The sequence below is a fragment of the Crinia signifera genome, chromosome 11 (genome assembly GCF_055691185.1).
Source record: "Crinia signifera chromosome 11, ASM5569118v1, whole genome shotgun sequence".
NCBI classification, from domain to species: Eukaryota; Metazoa; Chordata; class Amphibia; order Anura; family Myobatrachidae; genus Crinia; species Crinia signifera.
In genome coordinates this window covers 80,773,015-80,791,283 of record NC_139227.1, presented here as the reverse complement: position 1 = coordinate 80,791,283, position 18,269 = coordinate 80,773,015, and the positions used below count along the sequence as shown (strand labels likewise).

Genomic DNA, 18,269 nt, shown 5'->3' with positions numbered 1-18,269 from the left:
GTAATCGGCCATGAGTCTGGATACATATGGTAGGCTAACTAAAAACGGCCCTCAAGCTCTAATTTTCACATAATGGAATTGGGTCACGTGACCTCTCTAATTTACATATTATATTATTTATTTTTTCCCTAAGTATTTTCTGATGCTATTATATACTATGTATTGAATAATGTACGTCTGTCTCCTGTTACGATATAACTTAGCTGATTTTATGTATATTGTATATATTTATGCTATTGTTTGCACACACATGCTGATTATTGGCCCATTAGGGAGGGTATATATACCCATACTGGAGTCACTGCCAGACACCTTTGATAAAGCTGCAGTTGGCAGTGAAACGCGTCAGGTGGAATACCTGTTCTTCATCTCCAGGATTGTTTATGTGGACTCTTTCACTTCCACTGGACCCTACAACTTGTGGTGCATCACCACCTACGGAATCACTGCACCCCCCCAATTGGGAATCATCCCACCCGGTGCATGGTGGCTACTCCTCCTTTCAAACATCCAGCGGCACAATTCCAGCGTGCTACTTTGGAGGACACCGTCTAAGTGAGTAATCCACCACCATTCAAACAGTTTCCTCCCGGTTCGGCGGACACCGCTTTGGTTCCACTGGGGTGACGTATCCCCTTTCTACTCCCCCACACCCCTTCTCCCCTCTGGTCCCTAACAGACGAGGGGTATCACTTTGAAGCGGAAGCCGACTCACCTCCAACGGCTAAATAAGTGCCGTTTATTCTCGTGAGTATCTCATCATCATCTGAGTGGAAACCATGGGATACTAACATCCTACCCAAATTGGTAAAGTGCACTCACCAGTGACTATTTTTCTTCTCCCCCCCCCCCCCCCCCCACCACATCCCTCCCCTGAAATTTTTCATCTATACACATCCATTGGGCCCATCCACATTCAAACCAATCCTGTGATGTGAAGAACTCTTTTTCATGTCAGCCAGCAATTGTCTTTACATTGTGATTGTATTTTATGCTTATGTCTAATTTTGCGTTTATGTTTTGATTCTTGATTTTAAACAGTAAAACTTTAACAGTACAGTAAACAATTGTGTGCCATTGTATTCTTAGCGCTGCTCCCACGCCTTGAGTGTGATTGGTGTTGTTGGCTTTGGTGGGCACAGGTGTGAGGGTGGGGTAAGATAACTGAGATCATCTGTAAATGGAAAAGTTTAACTTTAACTGTATAGAAAAAATAAAAAGCCTTTATACAAGCAAATACCGGTTCTTAACCCTTTGAGTGCCAAGCAATTTTGTCAAAATAGGTGTGAAAATTGCCAAATAAACATTTTTATTCACCATGATGACCTGTAATGTTTACCTTATATAGGAAATATAATCTTTTTATTTGAATTAATATAACAAATGTGAGTGACACTTTGAGCGGATATTTTGCACATCTCTCACAGAGATGTTGGCACTCACCAGGGTTAATAAACCCACTCAGCCTAATTGTAAAATGACATACTGTATGGCACTGTAGCATAAATGCATTGCTAATAAATGAATATATAAATCCTCAGTAGAATACAGTTGGTGCCAAGAAAAATCACTGCATGTTTCAGTCATGTACTCGCGTTCTCATACGTGAGAAATGCCTAATATCTCATTTACTGTAATATTACGTTAATAACCCCCTAACTCCTGCACAGAACATTGTTGGAGGTTTGACAGGTGTTGCTTTATGAATTACTATAGGGAACTCACCATCACCCACTGATAATTAGTGTCAATGAATGTGACAGACAAGCTACAAATAGAATATATTGTATTCCTGGTAAAATTCAGCTTGTTTGCTTAAGTAAATCATTGCTTGCAAAATAGTGTAACTGCAATTAGCTAGCCTAGCACAGCGTTGCCTACCCTCCCGGAATGGCCGATACTGTATGGGGACAGTCTCCCGCCCCCCACCATCAGCAGGGGGGTCGTGGGAGCAAATTACTCGAACCGCTTTCTTGTAGCCCTACCCACTGCTGTGCTGTGCAATGCCTGAAATAATGGGATTACACAGTGATGGGGGGGGGGGGGGGGGATGCAATCAGCCTGACCGCACCCCACTCAGCATGATCTGCCAACCACCCATCCCACCCCTTTCCCGCCCCATCAGCAGCCCCCCCTGCCTCACTGAACTGGCTGCCCTCTACCCCTGTAGGCAGCCCTAGCCTAGCACCAATAGGAAAGTCCATGAACTATTATTTAAAAGCCGGGGAGGCGACTACCAGAGGGAACATTAGTAAAATTATTGCACAGCCGCTCCCTTGTGGCTGTGCAATTCCTTACAATCATGAATCAGACCCATGTCATTCTGTGCCCCCTATATAGGACCTTGTGCTACCATTACACCTTCATGCCAATAGTCCTGTTTGTTCTAATTATACCCACTATTACAGTCAAACCCCATTTATACGGGTATGGGTCACAGGGTCGTCAGCAGTAAGGTCGGCATGCATTGGGCCGACCACTGAAGGTCGACATGAGCCAATGGCGACACATGGGAAGGTCGACTTGGGCTTAGGTCAACACAAGCATTAGGTCGACGTGGGTTAAGTCGACAGTCAAAAGTACAACATGGGTTTTTCACTTTTATTATCCTGAATGATGAAATAGTCGACATGGACACTAAAAAAGTGCACCGATGCTCTCGCCATGCTTCGGGCACGGTGCCTCGCTGCTCTTGGCACACTATTATATTCTCCCTCCACGTCCTAGTGCAGGGGTGTCAAACTCAAATTCATCGGGGGCCGCATCAGCAGTTTGGTCACCCTCAAAGGGCCGGTTGTATCTGTAGGACTGTGTCCACTCTTTATTATCATAAATTATTGTCACTGCATTCAATTATTACTGTTTTTGTAATAATGTAAGTAATAACTAGCTCTGAAATCAGAAACATAGTCAGAATAATGACAAGTAGATATTCAAATGTACAATTTTTTGAAAAATGATTTTTGGGAGGAGTTACCTGGATAATACTTGAGAAAGTTCCCAGGAAAGATATTCCTTCCTGATAAGGGAGATTGGGGACCTGAAAATTACTTATTGGGCTAATATGAGCTGCTTGGATTTTGAGAAAGCTGGAAATGGTCACATAGCTATCCTAACACGTCTTAAGTGGCTCAGTCGACCTGAACACTGTTTGGCCTTGAAGTCAAGTTAGGAGGAGAGCAAGGCCTGGTGTGTAAATGTCACCCTCAGTGACAGATCCCCATGTACAGCGGCCAGCCCGAGCTTGACACTATTAACCTATTCCAGTCAGCCGCCTCGCACACACGGTTACCACATGGAATCCAGCAGTAATAGCGACCAATCACATACTTCCATTGCTCCCATCCGCTACTACCAGCGCGGATCGCCAGCTGCGTGACGTCCCAGTCCCAGCATTTCCTAGCACCAACCCCGCAGCTCCGGCTACGTGAGCTGATTGAAGGGAGAGTGACGTCACACAAGTTCCACAACTCCATCTGGATGCACGCCCTGATTGGCTGCTACTCCATGCAGTAGTAGTGCAAGCCGTCAGACGTGCGGCATGATGTAGGAGTCACAGAGCTTCTGGTAGCTCTCATGCATCTCATGGGACACACTGCCCCTGCGTGCTATCTCCTCAGCAGACTGCAGGCCAGGATCTCAAAAAAAGAAGCGAGAATAAAAGGTGAAGGCTGGCGGCGGCTGCGCGGGCCACATGACGAGGTCTGGCGGGCCGGATTTGGCCCGCGGGCCTTGTGTTTGACACCCGTGCTCTAGGAGAAAATATGTAGGAAAGCTCATTTGGAAACCTAGGTATGTGCAGAAAATCGAATAATGCAGCTCAGGGGGAATTGACAGTAGAGGGGGTCTGTTTGCTGACAGTAGTTGCTAAACTGTAGTGGGCTAAATGACCCACTCAGTATCCACACCACCACTGGTTTCCTTTAGTATCCAGGTGGAGAGCGAGCCACCGTGCCCGAAGCGTTGCGAGTGAAGCGAGGGTCCGTTTGGGTCCCCTTGTTCCGACCTTGCTCCTCCTCTCTCCGCCCCCTCTCCTCCCTTGTCATGTCACTAGGTCCCTTAGCCCACTTGAATTCTAACCGTTTGCTGACTCCGAGCTGGAACCCTCCTCTCTGTGGCACAGTAGACTCAGGCATTGTGCTGGAGCCTACTGTGCATTTGCAGGTATCCCGATACATGGTGCCTGCTATTTTCTAGTGACTAATCACTACTTTGAATGTGCAGCGGCCATTTCCCCTGTGATTTTTGCTGCAGCTGAAGCACCTATGGTGTACTTTGGAAAGGTAATTAATTAAACATGAGCATTGGCATAACTAGGGCTCCGCAGTCCAAACAGTGGCAGGGGGAGGAGGCACCGATGGGGGTGCAGGGTCCCAACAATGTAACCTGCGGGAGCTGAAGGCAGACGCATGGGTAATAGTTACACACAGCCAGGAGACATGATTCCCGCCGCAGCTGCCTGACACAGGGTGCCCCCCCGGCCGGTTGCGTCACTAGGTCACTAGGAGGACTCTCACCTTAAGCCCCAGTGTTGAGAAGCAGTGCAAGCGCCTCATAGGGCACTGCACGTGCCCTCACCCCTGACCCCAGTGCCCACAGCAGCAACTACCCTGACCTCGCTTAATAGGTAATGCCACTATCGCCTTGCACTGTACCCCCCAGGTAACGTGGGTGCAACCCTTTATAACAGTATCTAACAGCACGAAGGGGGGGAGAACATTTTCTAGTTACGCCACTGAACATGAGTGCTGTATGTGCCTTGTGGGCAACACCAAAAATTGCAACAGGTTTTACTATGTAATCTGTATCATCTCTGTAATTAAGCACTGTACTTATTTTGTACATCGGGACAGTTGGGAGGTACAGTGTGCACTAGTGTAGTACCGGACATGGGGAACCAGTCATTGCCTCTGACCATCTCATTACCAAATCAAGGATTCCCACATTTACCACTTAGAAACTGTTTATTATAATTAAAACATTAAAATTTGCCTGTATCACTAAGGCTAGAGCAGATGTTGTCACTTACGTCACCCTTGGTGTAACATGCTCAGCTCATGCAGGGGGATGAATCCATTCACAGCAAACAAAATTAGTGGGAAAGAGAGGAAGAGCTGCTACAGTATCTTCATTAGGAAATGTAGCTATAGGCTTTAAGCTCCAAAAGGAAATGGGAATGGTAAATCAGTAACACGTATATCTGCAGCGTGCCCTGTGCTAAATGTTTGATTACTGGGGCCAATACTACAAATATTTTTTGGTTTACATGAAAAATGTTATTGATTAATAAGTTCCTTAATTTTGTTTGCTTATAGGTTGTGTCCACATTATGGGGGTTATTTTGGTTCACTCTTTCTGACAAAATCCTTCTTAGATGGACAAAACCATGTGCACTGCAGGTGGGGCAGATGTTAGAGAATTAGATTTGGGTGGGGTTTTACTTCAAAGTGAGATCTATATTGCAGTGTAAAAATAAAGCAGTCAGTATTTACCCTGCACAGAAACAAAATAACTCACCCAAATCTAATTCTCTCTGCACATTTTACATCTGCCCCCCCCTGCAGTGTACATGGTTTTGTCCATCTAAGAAGGATTTTGTCAGAAAGAGTGAACTAGAATAAGGGCCAATGACCCTGATACTGTATACTTGTGCATTCAATCAGAACATGAGAAAGTTAACACAAAGGGTCTAATTCAGCCTGCAATGCTAAGTTGAGAAAAAGCAGTTGCTGCAATCTAATAGTTGCTGCCCAAAAAGAAAGAAACCGCCCATTGCAGAAAACCCAATGTATACGCAGAATCCATTACCAATAAACAGAACATCGACGATCACTTTCTGTGACAGTCAAACGCGTCTACAAATCTGCTACAGCAACAGGCTATAAGTGGTCATCTCCAAGCACGCCTCTGCAAGCCTACATTTTCACAAGTTCGGCTGGACAGTCTGCATGTGTTCCAGGACCTGGACGTCCAATGCGTTCCAAAGGCAGGAAACACGTCACGCCGGGCTCCGAGTCCCGGAAGTGCGGCCAAAGTTCAGTCCCTCCGGAATTCTAATAGGTTTGATTTCATTTATTTTCTTATTTGTAACACTCGTTTTAAATACATCTTAAGTATAGCTAATATAGGTTTGTCTTCTGTATCTTATTATATATATGTATACCTGAAATACACCATACCTTTTTTAATTAATGGGATTGCCTAACACATATGTATGAGATCATTATATCATATAAGGGTTTGTAAACCAACATGGCCAAGCCAGCTATATCACCTTGAAAAAGCTGAAGTAACCTAACCCACACGGCAAAACCCACCCTGGCATCTTTTGCATCCTCCATTGGCAGGACATCCATTTGGCACCTTCTGCTTACAACTTTACATCAATAAAAGGATTACAACATTTGGGAAAGCTCCACAAGATCCGAGATCGTCCTCCACCGGCACTTTACCACCATTGCTCAACCGCAACATAGTGAGGACACCAGGACCCAAGCCCGGAAAATACCCATAATTAAGCGGTAACAATATTTTCATAAAAAAAACAAGGCCTTATTCTGGTTCACTCCTTCTGTCAAATTCCTTCTTAGATGGTCAAAACCATGTGCACTGCAGGTGGGGCAGATGTAAAATGTGCAGAGAGAATTAGATTTGGGTAAATTATTTTGTTTCTGTGCAGGGAAAATCCTGACTGCTTTATTTTGTACACTGCAATATAGATCTCACATTGAAGTAAAACCCCACCCAAATCTAACTCTCTCTGCACATGTTACACCCCCCCCACACCCTGCAGTGCACATGGGGCCTTATTCTGGTTGAGTCGGATGGCTCCGAATGCGGATGGACGTCTGATGGTTGGTGTTTAAATCAAAGTGTACCGATTGTACCTTTTTTTTGGTGGGTTTGGGCAGCTCCTCCCTCCCTTTCAACTTGACAGCCGATGGGAATCGATCGGGACCGACCAAGATTGAAACAAGAATGTATTCTTCCTATTCTGGGCCTTCTGCACCCGTTCCCAGGGGTGCATTGCGGCGGGTCCCAGGGTGCATTGCGCCGCCTCATGACATCAGACGGCCAGCGGACTCAGGGGCTGAGAGACGCTGGTGGAGGAGCATGTTCTATATTCTGGATGTAGCTGTGGCAGCACCGCAGGAGATGAGGGGAGCGCTCAGCAGCCAAATGTAAGAGAGTGTGACCTGACGGTGTTGGTCTGCGACGGCTCTAGTTCACTAGTCTTTTGGGTATGCCTGTATGTGCCTAGTTACATAATGTTACATGTACTATGCTGGGTACAGTCAGTGAAAACAGGGCACATAATAATACATCACAATAAAAGTGTTTGCAACGCAGTTATATTTCTCATATGTATAATGCAGGATATAAAACGCCCTGTACGTATTCAGAAAGGGGCTGTGGGCACGCCCCATTTACTCATGGCAACGCCCTATTTTGTCATTGACCACGCCCCCTTCCCCGAATGTATACCGATTTCTAAACGTCAGATGTTGGAGGGTATGTAATGAATGAATTACCTAATGTCACTCATTTATTATTTATAATGTCCCCAAGGCATTGGCGGGAAAGGGCAGTAACCCACAGCTTAATTGCGAAGCTGTGGGATGCTGTTCTTACATACTGGCAATCACCCTCCCCCCATCACCCTCCCCTCCACTTTTGCTCATTAGGGTAAGAAATGCGGCTTTGGGCCTGTAGTTTTGCAGTTTCTGTAAAATGTCTCTGGTTTGGAAGCCAAAGTCCTTATTGTGGGGCCTATTTATCAGGCAATATTTGTGGGATACAAAAACAAGTATAGGATGTGACCTTTCTATGGCGCAATGCAGCCTCTAGTCCGTACTAATCCTCGGTTATCACCCAAATAACCAAATACAATAATAAACAAAAAGCCAAGGGTGGACTTTCCAAACTTTTAAGGCGCAATCAGTCCAGATATTATCCGACCGTTTCGAGGGCTCATTCAGTCTCTCTTGTCTGATTGATCCAGGGGTTCTCGAGGGAAATCAGAGACAATAACAACCATCAGTTAGATATAAATCAATAGGGGACGGTTTTTAACTGTTGGTGAGGAAGCGAAGAAATGTAAGTGGGCGTACCCTACTCACAGTGTGACAGGTGGTGTAAATACACGTAGCGGGTACTTGTCCTGCCGGTGGGTCTTCTATGATCTCTTTCAGTAGAGATGGCGATACATATATATGTGGCGGGTATTGATCCTGCTGATGATTTTCCTAGGATTTCCACTCAACCTCTCAGTGACGTATATGCCGTGTAGAATAAAATAAAAATAAACAATGTGTAACTCTATTTTAGTGCACGAATTGTTTCAAAAGTGTATTTAACACTAGAGTGTCCCCATAGGCGCACCTCCCTCACTTGAAGACAGGGTGAGGTATACATATAAAGGTTTCTTAGTAGTCAAACAGGTATAAAGTGCAGCTAAAGGTGATAGGCGCACCTCACTCACTTGGAATCGGGGTGAGGCACTCTTATAAAGGTTTCTTTGTGCTCAAAGAGTATTTGGTGCAATACAGGTAATAGGCGTACCCCACTCACGGTTCTTATGGAGATTCGAAAACCCGTAGCGGTTTCTTTGCCTTTTTATGTGTTAGGTTAAAGCTTTCTGATGGTTATCAGGATTTTCTCCATCCGAGGGGTGTGTATACAAATAAAAAAGAAAAAAACGAAAAGAACAATGTGTAGACCTATAACAGGCTCCCCATAAATCTATTTATGGCAAAAGATTTTTGATTCACCCACTTAAATTAGTGAGATTGCTCAGAGTGCTCTCGTACCGAAACTCACACTGGGTGGTGCTTTTTACAAGTGCATAAAGGTATCTTTCTTATAAGTGCCACAATTCCGTGAAATCTTATCCGTCACCGAAAGAGAAATCGATAGTACCCCGTGATGCTGGGAGAACTTGGAATAATGATGGCGTACCCGAACTCACAGTTAGACAAGTGTCTGAACTCCTATAATGGTTTCTTTAACTCTGTATCTGCTGGTCATCTATTTCAGAGGTATTTCTTCCAGATGTATAGCCGGCATGTACAGAGTAAGAAAAAAGTGTTTTCAAAAACCAATCCCACCACATGGGATTATCTCAACACTGTGACAATAGACTCTTTTCTCCTTCATAAAAAAATTGATTTTATTCTTGCTCTAAAAGATCCTCCATCCCCATGATGGTTGGATCACACAATCCAAAAACAGTTAGTAAGACCCACAATGGTCAGATATAGAATATAAAATACAACAAGAAAAAAATAATAAAAATAAAAAATTCAGAAAAATCTCTTAAAAAGTTTAAAAAAGAGAAATCCAATACATACATCCAATGTTGGGCATAAAGAGGTGATGGCTGCTCACTCTCCACACTGGCTGTCGACGCGTTTCGGTGTTACCACCTTTCTCTAACTGATGGTTGTTATTGTCTCTGATTTCCCTCGAGAACCCCTGGATCAATCAGACAAGAGAGACTGAATGAGCCCTCGAAACGGTCGGATAATATCTGGACTGATTGCGCCTTAAAAGTTTGGAAAGTCCACCCTTGGCTTTTTGTTTATTATAATATTTGTGGGATATTACCTGAAAACAGACGTTTTGGGGGGTACCCACAATTATTAAGGATTCCTAGTATTTACCATGGAGGGACTGCAGCAGATTTCTGGGATATCTTTGGCAGTGCCTCTATTTCCAATAGCGATTGTACTACGTTTCTATGGCAACTGCTATCCAGTTAGATTTACCAAGCTCCATAATGTGAAACATTCTGGGGCTTGGCCCTATTAGCTGATGCACCATCTGAAGATGGCTTTGGCCTACAGTAGAGTAGCTGCACAGATGCTGCATGTGTATTTTATGTGTTTCCAGGTATAAATGCCTGACCCTAGGAACCTCATACCTACCCACATTCTCAACTGCATAAACTGGGGCAAATGACATTACACCAATTTACCCCACAAATGATACCCATACTGGACAAGTCCATATGCATTCTGAGTTAGGAAATATGCCATTTGTATGCACAAATTCATGACTGATGGCTGGTACAGTATCAATAGAAAGGACACATTGCTACAATTGGGCCCAAATCAGACCTGGTAGCAAGGCTGCAATTTTTGAAGATGGACAAAACCATGCTTCATTGCAGGTGAGGCAGATGTAACAGGTGCAGAGAGCTAGATTTGGGTGGGATGTGTTCAAACTGAAATCTGAATTGAAGTGTAATGGTGCCCATACATTTATGCGATCGGATGCAATACAACATTGCAATGCGACGTTGCATCACATCCGATCGCATGTTGTGGTGCCCAGTGTGTTTTCTCCAGCATCCAATGGTGGTTGAAGAGGGGTGGCGGTGGAGCTGGCACTGAAGCACTAGTGGCAATGGAGCGGGGACCGGAGTGGGGGGGATGCAGTGCTGTGAAGGAGCACTGGCGGTGTTGGGGCTCAACAGCGGTAGCAGCAGAATCTGAAAAAATAATTTAAAACTGGGCAGCCATCTGATTGGCTGAGAGAGAAACCAGCGGCCACCTGAATGTGAGACCCGCCCAGTGTTTTAAATCATTTTAATATTCTGATGCCATTGCAGAGTCCTGCCGCCGCCAGCACTCCTTCACAGCACAGCTGCTCCACCGCTCTGGTCCCCGCTTCACCGTCACCCACCGCCAGCGCTCAGGTTCCCACTAAATATTATATTATTAAATATTATGTGCTGGACATAATATATTTAGATGCGACCAGCAGGCCCGCGCATGGCACTGGGGGAAATATTATCGCACAGATACGGTCGAAATCGAAGGATTGTATGCAATATTGTACTAGTGTATGGGCTACATAAGAATAAAGCAGCCAGTATTTACCCTGCAACAGGGGTGGATTGGCCCACCGGGAAACCGGGGCATTTCCCGGTGGGCCGGACCAAAACTCTAAAAAAGGGGCCAGCAGCGCTCGCCCCTGGGCTGGCTGGGCCGTGGGAAGCGGCCGCAGCACTTTGCCCAAATCAAACATGGCCGCGGGAGGGCTGCTGCGCATGTGCGCACAGCTCCTCCCGCAGCCTGATTCAAGATCCCCGCCGGAGCGGCGGATACTGGAACGCTGGCTGGACGCCGGGAGGAAGCCCCCGGCGCGCATCACTATCGCCGCCAGCCCCCCGTCCCCCGCTCATCACCATCGCCGCTGCTGCCACCTCCAGTCCAGAGCGACCTGCAAGTAGCCGGGAGGTGAGTGGTGACTAGGCCACTCAGTGCATGTAATCGTAGGGAGGCGGTGGGCCAGTTGGTGGGGGGATCGGCAGGCGGGCAGGGGTGGGTACATGAACCCAGGAGGGTAGGCTGGCACACAGGCGTCTCAGTGACACACACTCATGCCCGGCTGCTGCTGCCCCGCACTGATGGATTGCGGAGAGCTCGCTGTGCTGCTGGGGGAGATGTGAAGTGACAGTCCCCAGCATCAGCCCTGCTCATTGGACAGGGCCAGCCCGGTACTGCTGCCCCCAGGCTCCCATCCCTATGATCACCCCTATTATTACTGTGCATCTCCCCCCTCCTCACATACACCCTGCAAATCAGGTGGGGGGACTCACTATTGTCAGTCACTCAGACTGTGCAGCAGCCTAGGCAATGTATAAAATTGTTTCCACAGAAGATCTGACTATGCAGAATTTAATGATTGTGATATGTTATGATCGAAAAAGGGAACATGGCCACGTCCCCTTTACCTGTGGCCACTACCTCTTTACCCATGACCACGCCCCCTTTTCTATAGTGTACCGATTTTCACAAAGATGGCCCCAGCCTCAGCTCTAACCAAAGTCAGCCTCAGCTCTAACCAAAGTCAAAATGGCCGCGGGAGGGCTGGTGCGCATGCGCGGCCGCACGCAGCTGCTCCCGCGGTCCTGAGGATGGCTGGCAATTGCCCCTTGTGAGTGCATGATCTGATCCTCAGCAGGCAGCAGCCTGTAGTGTCCTTCTGTTGTTATTATTATTATACATGGGGAGCAGCCTGTGGTGTCCTGTTATTATTATACAGGGGGAGCAGCCTGTGTATAATGGGCATTACGGTGTGTGGCATATGTATAATGGGCATCATGGTGTGTGGCATATGTATAATGGCCATCACTGTCTCCCCTCCCTGCATCCTCCACCACTTTGTGAGTCCCCTCCCTGCATCCCCTGCCACCCTGCGTCCCCCCTCCCTGTATCCTCTGCCACCATGCAACCAACCCCACTCTGCGTCTCCCCTCCCTGCATCCTCCACCACTTTGCGACTCCCCTCCCTGCATTCTCTGCCACTCTGCATTCCCCCTCCTACCCTGCATCTTGTGCTACCATGCCCCCCTCACACTCTGCGTGAGGGGCTGGGGAAATAGCCAGCAGCTCAGAGAGCCACTAGCCATGCCCCCACAGTGGCAAAAATTGGGCGTGGCCTCATTGAAATAGGCCACATCCCCATATGGATAGGCCACACCCCCAAAAAAATCGACCGCGCCTCCGGCGCGCAACATCACTGCCCCCCCATTAGGGCTGCTTCAAGGTATTTCCCGGGCTGGTTTTAATTGCCAATCCGCCCCTGCCCTGCAAAGAAACAAAATAACTCCTAAATCTTACTCAGCACATGTTACATCTGTCTGTGGTTACACTGCCCGTATTTCTGGTGATAAATGTACCGATTACAAATTCAGTGTCTATTATAGTAAGTAAGGGGTCAAACTAATCCATTTACGCGCAGTCATCTGCAAAGCATCATTGGCTTTAACAAAGTCTGGCATTTCACCCTTTGCTGCCATCTGGTAGGGCGTCTGTTTCCCAAAATGCACTTGGTGCGTAGCAGGTGTCTGTTCAAACAGCTGGCTTCTGCATTAACTCTATGTCTGCTTAACATTACAGCCCTAGAATGAATGACAAGTTAGATTTGTACCACTTTAACCATATAATAAAATATAAAATAATCATCATTGCTGAAACACTTTCATTACCGTTAATTTTACTTTTAACATGTGTCATAACCTTTACAAATACTGCTTATAGAGAGCAAAGGTTATTTTGCAGAGTCATCATTTTAGTGAGGGATGGAACAAACAATTATTAGGGTTCTCCATGCAGGACCCTTCCTCTCTCCATGGCACAGTTGCTAGTAGGCACTGAAACTGTGCCAGTGTCTGTTAAGCATGGGTAGAGCTCTGGAAACATGGATCTGTAGCTCTAGTCTGCCCATTTTTAATATGGTCCTGGTAATAGGGTATGGTCCTGGTAATATGGTCCATGTAATATGTGCAGGGCGTAGCCAGAACTTTGTGATCCCCACAGCAACATAATAACGGAGCCGCTGTCCAAATGCCTTTGGATAGACACCTATCTGCAGCAGTTATTCATTTTATGCCCCACAGTAGTGCCCTAGTTAATTTCCTGAACCATACTAGTGCCTTATTAAATGTTATGCCCCACAGTAGTGCCTTAGTTAATTTCCTGAACCATAGCAGTGCCTTATTTATTGTTATGCCCCACAGTAATGCCCTAGTTAATTTCCAGAAGCATAGTAGTGCCCTATTTAATGTTATGCCACCTAGTAGTGCCCTAGTTCATAGTGTGCCATATCACATTCCCCCAGTTCATATAATATAACATTATAATGCCCTCCGGTTTATTTTATATTGCATTACAATGAACAGTTTCACGGTCGTAACTAACTGTGACAGCGAAGAAGGCCCCTCTAAACTCTGGGCCCCAAAGCAGCTGCACCTGCTGCACCTATTGTAGCTACTGCTACTGCGCATCCTTGCATATGTGTCTAAAAGGGGCATCCCAATGTAATCCTTTGATGCACAGATACAGATGGACCTGCTCTCATCTGAGTGGCTCCCGGTGAGCCAATCACCATCCGTCATCCCCACCATCCACCGAATGGGGCACATGCATGTAGGACGCGCAACCGTGTGAGATGCTCGCTTGTTCACGTCTGCCGCTTGTCCACTGGCTCGCCATCCACCAGATACCAGCAGATGGCGCGCTGGCGGCAACGAAGAGGCCTGTATATATTGATGTTTTGCCAAATATCAATACATATTGTAATATTTGACGGATATGGAAATCCCCAGTCACATATAAGTAATTCTAGCATACAGCTGTGATGTGATACAGATAGAAAGCATTTTTTCTAGGAGTATTATATAGCAGTATAATGGAAGCATTAGTGAATTCAAAGGCCACCTAATGAGCTTCAGAATAAAAGGAGAAAAAAATAGGTCAGGTCTGGAGTGCTTGCAGGTAACGGTGACACTCTTTTGGGTAGACACGCATTATACACTTACCACCTAATTGGAGGGTTCTTTATACACTAGCTACCAATAAACTAGTTTAAAAACTAGTCTTAATTTCAGGATTAATGGATCTAATTGTATTGTTTGTACGTAATATTTTTGTTTTGTATTGATATTTTACCTCTCAATAAAAAACTTTAAAAAACAAAACAAAAACAAAAAACCTAGTCTAAAGATTTGTGGTAAGCCGGATACATTAACCTCAAGAATCGAGGCCTCCGGTATGTGCTAGCCATCACACTGGAGGACTTTGTGATACACTAGCCATCACACTGGAGGACTTTGTGATACACTAGCCATCACACTGGAGGACTTTGTGATACACTAGCCATCACACTGGAGTTCTGGTTTGTACACTAGATTAGAGGTGGCCATACACTGTTGCGATGTCTCTTCCCGGGCGGCAGGGACGCATGCCATCCATCACAATATGTTGTGATGGTTCACATGTGACCTTGCTCTCCGTCCGGCCCGCTGCCAGGTGGGAGGTCCAAGGTCGGGTAGGCTAGCAGGTCCGACCACCGACTCAAGTCTGATGCGCACGAACTAATCATCGGACCTAAGGGGACATCAAACTGACCCCATTTTGGGCCGATTTGACAGCCCGTATAGTCAGAATCGCCCAAAATCGTGCCAATTTATGGGGGCCTTAACACAAACACATACACACATACTGTATAAGTAAATATGCCTCAATATTAGATGGCTGCTTTATAACTAGCCATAAGATCAGACAGAGGTCTGATTTATACACTGGCCAGCATAAGGCACGACCAAAAAAGAAATTGCGTGGCAGCTGGAAAGGATGCACATTAGCAGCATTTCTTGCTCCCTCCACCACAGCCAGCATCATCACTGTGATATAATAACTGGGACAATGGTACATGTGCACTTCTATAGCAAAGACCATGGCACAGCTCAATAGATTTTACCTTCACTGTGCTGCACCATCTCCCCAAATATGATACTTGATGGCACAGTTGAAGAGGAGAGACATGCTTACCAGAGCAAGGTAAGGATACTGGGAGGGGGTGGTGTGTGTGTGTGTGTGTGTGGGGGGGGGGGGGGGGCACATAAGACCCCCGGGCCCCTACATGCCCAGGGAATCATTACCCTCCCCCCCCCCCCATCTCATGCCAGTGTATGGGAGCATGTGTGTGTGTGTCTTGATTATTATTAACAATAATGATCTAGACAATATTCTTTCTTGCACTTAACTACATTAGTGTTCCCACTAGGCTGTTTTAGCGGGGCGCTGCGCCCTGCCCGATTTTTAAAGGGCAAACAGCGCCCTGCTAAAACAGCCTGGTGTCTGCCCGACACACCGCACGGGGAAGCTTCCCCGCCAGCACAGCGACTTCGGTGGGCCCACCCCCTTTGGTGACGGCGGTGGCTGGGCCCGCCCCCTTTGATGACGTCACAGCCTGGGCATGTCTCTTTTGTGACGTCGGCGGCCCGGGACAGCCCACAGCGGTGAAGTCGGCCGGCCCGGTCCGCCCCTGGCGCCTGCCCGCAAAAAATCCTAGAGGGAACACTACACATTATATGGAATACAAATAAGGAAATATGACATTAACATTTATTACTAGCACTGTGCAAAGCCACATCTCTATACATTCTCTACGCTATTGAGTGGTCACTTAGCACACTTGTTGAATATGCCTTACACATATGCCACTGTGTTCAGGGGCGGATCCAGGATAAAATGACAGGGGGGGCACCATGATAAAAGAGGGTTTAGGTGGGGGAGGGGCGGTGTTAGTGGTGCCAGTGTACATGCTAAGAGAGCAGCAGAGAGAGGGTGGGAATGGGATTAAAAATAGGCCCTGGCATTTAAAGTATGCAGGCCCACCATGGTGACAAAAGTGAAGGATGTAGTTGTGCGTGCGCCGAAGGCGCGCTCCGTAAAATGGGGTGTGGCCACTCAACAGGGGGCGTGTCCTTGAGTGTAGTGTACAACACCATATACAACTTCTACACATTATGCAACAAAATACTAGACCCCATTATACTTGTCCCTTAGGGTGCATACACACTGTACAATTTTTTTGACCAATTTGGTTGAAAGACATTTCCATTGAACCCAGTGTCCTGGACTAAAGATATTGACAAAAAATATTGACGACAGACGAAAGAAGAAAGATCTAGCTACAGTTTATAGGCTCTTTTGAAAGATATTCAAATTGAGCTGCATGCACAGTTGATGAACAATCTTGATGAACAACTGGCGGGTATGCGCATCATCATTCATCGTTTGTTTGTTGACAATATCTTTTGTCAACATCTTTCGTCCAGGACACTGGGTTCAATGGAAATGTCTTTCAACCAAATTGGTCAAAAAAATTGTACAGTGTGTATGCACCTTTATTACACATGATGCCAAATGGAATGAGCCAAAATTCACATAATGCCACACGGATTGAGCCAAAATTCACATAATGCCACATGGATTGATCCAAAATTCAAATAGTACCACATGGATTGTGTCAAAATTCACATAATGCCACATGGATTGAGCCAAAATTCACATAATGCCACACGGATTGAGACAAAATTCACATAATGCCAGACGTATTGAGCCAAAATTCACATAATGCCACACGGATTGTGACAAAATTCAGAGCACTGCAGGTCCCTGCTATTTGAAATAATACCCCTTTCACACCAAAAAATGCATTCCCAGGTTGGCCCCTTTTACACCAGCCTAGTCCCTGCATTTTCTGGTGTGAGGGGGGAGAGAAAACCACCCCTCCCCCCCCCTTTAACCAGTTATCTTATTTAACCGGCTATATCTTCGGAACCAACTGATCCATTTACATGAGACAAGTATCATATTGAAGAACTTTTGAGTGGGCTTTGAATGATTTTGGTCCAGTGAAACTGGAACCATTGGTTCCAGATTAATCTGCCCTCAAAGAACATGAACAGCCATGAAATTACATTTCGAAAATAAAAAAAATTAGTTTACACGTAATATCTCTGGAACCGATTGACCGATATTGAAGGCCCAGGATTTTGAATTGAATGAGATAAACCACAAGCTTCTGTGATGCCAGGGGGGGAACTGGCAGCCGTCGGAACCGGGTGGGGGTCGGAACTGACGGGTCCCATATTATCCTATGGGGAAAAAACGTTACAGCTTTGCCAGCCGATATCTCTGGTTCCCGGGGGGCTAGAGACACGGGGCTGGGCTCGTTGGAAAGCCCTGGTCCTCAGCTACAAAATGAATGACAGGGGGGAACGTGCCGGGTGCCCCCCCCATGAATCAGCCACTGACTGTGTTTGAGTTTGCAGCATCTCGATATGTGACCGACTCAGCATCGTGTCTTTTCCATTATAGTGCAAATGTATTCAGTATTGTATTTAAATAAAAGCAACCTTACTTTCTAATGAAAATTTCCCTTCCATATCTGACATTTGTCTTTGTGACAGCGCAGACACCCATACAGCAGAAACTGTATCAGTACCATCTGTAGATTGGAGCATTGCTTAAATGTTCCCTGTACATTTAAAGTGTGTGAGTTTTTTCCCAAGTCTAACCACAATACATATGGATCCTCATATGTAATAAAAAGGCCCCGTTGCACAGCTATCCCCATAGGATTCTACAGGGCTGGGATGTTGCTGTATGTATCAAGCTCTGGAAAGCATAGCTTTCAAAAGCTTGTGCCCATTAGGTAATGACAGCATTAGAGTTGACTACAAAAATAAAAAATGTATGGAGAAGGATCTGAAGGATCCCTCTCCACTGGGAGTGCATGTATATTTGAATCCCCATGGCATTAGCCCAGAAGTATATACTGTACATCATTGGGACAGCTCTACATTGGAAAGAGGTTTTCCTGCATACTGCAGATCAAATATTCCAGTATACACATGAACACAACAAGATTATCACTTATTTATGGGGTGCCGGATGACACTCCGACAG

The 18,269-nt window shown here is 46.0% G+C and overlaps 1 protein-coding gene across 1 annotated transcript in view; it reads right to left on the bottom strand.

Annotated features, from left to right (window-relative positions):
• Window positions 1–18,269, bottom strand: part of DRD4 (dopamine receptor D4) — a 113,548-nt gene that overhangs the window by 22,192 nt on the left and 73,087 nt on the right. The window lies entirely within an intron of this gene.